We start from the raw sequence: 3816 nt of genomic DNA, 5'->3' as shown, positions 1-3816 counted from the left end.
GGAGTGGCAACGACCTGGCCCCAGGGAGCCTGAGGCTCCAGAGCAAGGAGCTCAGGGCAGAGGGCAGCGGGCTGGCCCCAAATGCCCTGGGGAAAGGTTAGTTGGAGAATTGTGGGAGGGAAAGGCAGGAGGGCAAGAATGAAAGACAGGAAGAGAAGCCAAACCCCAGGCGGTGCGGTGAGCGTGAGCCCCTTGTCTGTCACTAACTTTCCATGTGCCTGGGGGCAAATTGCTTCCCCTCTCTGGGCCTCAGTTCCTCCACCCGGAGAAGGAGGGGATTGAACTTAATGATGGCTCAAGATCCTGCCGGCTTCAGGGTTGGAGGATGCGCCAGACCGGGCCCCAGCAGGCTGGACCTCCTGGTGTGCAGTAAACCCAGATGGCCTTCCTGGTCTGCCCACCCGTGCACTGCCCGTCCCCGGACTCCCTGGACGCTTCATCATCCTGCCAGACATGGTTTGTGGAAATTTCCTCTCAGCCCCTCTTAGCCCAGCTGGGGAGCGTGGCTGTCCTTCCAGCTTCCAGTGGAAATTTCCACTCTCACCCTGACAGCTGGTGGGAGACTCGGTGCCTCGGAGCGAGAGACAGACAGAGATCCCGCAATGGGAGGGGGGGTGGCAGTTCCGAGTTACAGGCCACACGGGGTTGTCAGGGATCGGGGCATCCTCCTGCGACAGGGATTTGCCGAGCACCTCACCTACGGAGTGCTGGCCCCTCTTCCAGGTGCCAGGGACGCAGGAGAGGAGGGTCTCCAGCCTCGGGGAGCTGGTCTCCTCGTGGGGAGAAGAGACCTATGTGAATACTGTGCATCCAAGGATGCAGGGTAAGGAAATAGGGGGTGGCGCTGGAGGCAGGGAGGTGATCAGGGAAGGCCTTGTGGTCGGTGAGGGCATATTGTGTGATTTTCATGGGGAGCAGCAAGTACGCTGGCCCTGAAGCCGGGCCTCCGCTGGCGTGCTGAGGATGGCAAGGGTAAAAGTAGAAGTTGTGAGATCAGTTTCCTTGCAGGGGGCCTTCCTGTGGTCAGGACTTTGGATTTCAGGCTTAGTGCTCTGGGGAGTCCACAGGGGGTTTCTGAGCAAGCAGAGGGGTGACAGGATCTGACATATTTTATTAGCTTGTTTTTGTTTTTGTTTTTGTTTTATTTGCTTACTTTACAACCTGGGGCTGATGTTTATCTCCCTATCAGGGGCATTAATGTATAAGTTTGGCCAGGGCAGAGCTACACTTGGGAGTGAACTCATGCGTTAAACACTGTGCGCTTGCATCATATGGAGGTGTTGGCAGAGGTCGGAGGGTGGACCTGACTCATCCCCTCCCCCCCACCCCCCCGCTGCTGCTCGTGGGCCCACATCTGCAGGGAAGTGGGGAGAGTGGACTGCAGGGAAGCCATCACCCAGGAGCTTTGAGGGCCAGAGGCACAGCCCCCTTTTTTGGCTATATTTTCTTTTTCTTTTTCTAAGTAGGCTCCACACCCTGCGTGGAGCCCAACACAGTGCTCCAACTCATGACTGTGAGATCAAGACCTGAACCGAGATCAAGAGTTGGACATTTAACCAACTGAGCCACCCAGGCACCCCAGCTGTATTTTCATCCTGCATCCTGTTAGTACCTTGACAATGTCATATGGGCATACCGGACTTTTGGGGTGTCAGCATCATACTTCAAGACTAGACTAAGTGTGATTTCATGAAAACAGGCCTCTGTTATAAAGAAAACCATAGGCTCAAAATGGTGTCATTAATATTACGGCCTTATTGCAGTAAACCAAGACTTAATACCTAGCAACAGTTTCAATGCCCCAGGAATGTAAACTTTAACCAGCCCAAATGGAATTTCCTGGTCAATGCTAGGAGGTAACCCCTTAGGGAGTGGCCTAAAACAATGCATTCCATGCGAATAAATTCTCTTTTTCTGGCCCCCTCTCTGCCTTTAAAAACCTTCCATTTTTCACAGCTCCTTGGATCTCCCTTCTACCTGCTAGATGAGATGTTGCTATATCCATGAATTGTTTCATAACACCAATTAGATCTTCAGATTTACTCAGTTAAATTTTGGTTTTTAACAGATTTGGTGGCAGCAGTGGGATCCAAAGTGAACTTCTACAGCATTCAGGGACAGTGAGAAGCACAGACTCACTGCTCTAGGAACCCTCGTGAGTTCACTATCTTTCTCACCATTTCCCAGGCTCTGGGTAAGCTCCTCTTGGTCTGAACTTGGCTCCTTTTTTGTTGAGCTCCCAATCCAATCAGCTTTCCAGCCCAGGGTTCACAGGTCTGTCTGGACGGACAGGAGGCTCTAACAGTGCACCAGTCCTTCGCTCTTGGTTCAGTCTGCAATTCTCCAGTTGTGCGGAATCACTTTCCCCAGTTCCAGTCCGCAGTCCCCATTTACTAGAGTCTGCTGGTTTCGTTTATACTGGGAATTGCAGGTAGCACGTACCAGGCCTTCTGTTGGCTGGTCCACGGGAACTTCGAAACCCCAAATTCCACACTGGGAATAACTGATGGCAGCTCTGGCTCTCTGTTCACTGGGAACCAGTCCAACAGTCTCCGTTTTCTGAGGTCTGCCAGTTCAATCCTTTCCCCAGGCCCCAGGTCTCTGGTTACTGGCAGTGCTCACACTTCCATTCCTTGGGTTACTCCTGGTTTCCGTCAATGTGCGTATGGGGTAAAGGCTTAGCTAAAAGAAAAAGAAAAAAAAATAATGAGATGTGATCTTTGAAATCCAAAGAGTTAAACACACCACTGTCCGGCACACCTGCTTATTTTATATATAAAAACTACGGTCCCCAAAGCTATAAATATCTTGGAAGGGGAAAAAAAGGGCAAAATTTTACTAAGCTTGTTTTGTGTCCTGAAGAACTCGGCTTGGTAACCATCAGGTTGGGAGCCCCGAAACACAGCCAGAAAGACATGGGAGTTGCCCCCCATCTGCAGCTAGACATGGCAGGACAGAAATATGGATTAAAGTCCATTTTTGGCTCGGATTCTACCAAACTGCCATCAGCCCTCAGGGGAATTACAGCCTAGAATTGCAACGGTCCTTATGAAGACTGTTGCAATTAAAAGAGATCATTAAGAAGTACACTTAAAAGCAAAGGCTTCAAGAATTGCAAAAAGTTCAACTCCATTAAAAGTTTAACTGCAAAAAACTGATGAAAAATTAAAAGACACAAGAGGAACCTAATACCTAAGATGGATGTCAGTCTTACTGCTTCCCTCCACACTCCTTTATTTGAACATTCATTCTAGTTCCCCTCTGTCTGAACTGCCTTGACACAGAAGTCTGCCAAGCTAATGACTTAACAGACACCCCCATATCTCCCTTCAAAGAAGAGCCCTTGGTGAGCCCCTTCCAGAGGTGATGAGACTGAGGAATTTTCTGGTAAACTGCTACTTTATTCCTTGAAGCAGCCAAAGGAAAACTAAAATTAAAAAAAAAAATTCCAACATAGATCAGTTCTTTAACATCTAGGCTACAATCCAACTCTTTGAGGAATTAAAAGCAACTGTCCTTATCTTACAAATCTTTATAAAACTAGAAATGCAGCTCAGCTCTAGAGGGAATTCAGAGTTTACCTAGTCCTTTCACCAATCCCAAAACATCCTCTATTTATCTCAAAAGGCTTGTAAATTATTGGCCTTATGAAACCAAAGTCCTTCTTGGAGGAACTTTCATTCTTAACCTGTGTCTTTGAGATGAAAATATTAAAAGTATAAACCCCAAGGATATAATTCCTTTTTTTTTTTTTAAGATTTTGTTTATGTATTTGACAGAGAGAGACACAGTGAGAGAGGGAGCACAAGCAGGGGG

The 3816-nt window shown here is 48.5% G+C and overlaps 1 long non-coding RNA gene across 1 annotated transcript in view; it reads left to right on the top strand.

The window, feature by feature from the left end:
• The first annotated feature begins 487 nt into the window (after window positions 1-487).
• Window positions 488-3816, top strand: part of LOC141374440 (uncharacterized) — a 21031-nt gene continuing 17702 nt past the window's right edge. Inside the window, exons 1-2 of the long non-coding RNA XR_012381333.1 lie at window positions 488-823; window positions 2069-2155. This is a non-coding gene — a long non-coding RNA (uncharacterized lncRNA). The remainder of the gene's footprint in view (window positions 824-2068; window positions 2156-3816) is intronic.

Source organism: Callorhinus ursinus, unplaced genomic scaffold (genome assembly GCF_003265705.2).
Source record: "Callorhinus ursinus isolate GAN/ISIS: 27379988/994484 unplaced genomic scaffold, GSC_fseal_2.0 scaffold18, whole genome shotgun sequence".
NCBI classification, from domain to species: Eukaryota; Metazoa; Chordata; class Mammalia; order Carnivora; family Otariidae; genus Callorhinus; species Callorhinus ursinus.
This window is presented reverse-complemented; position numbering and strand designations above follow the sequence as displayed.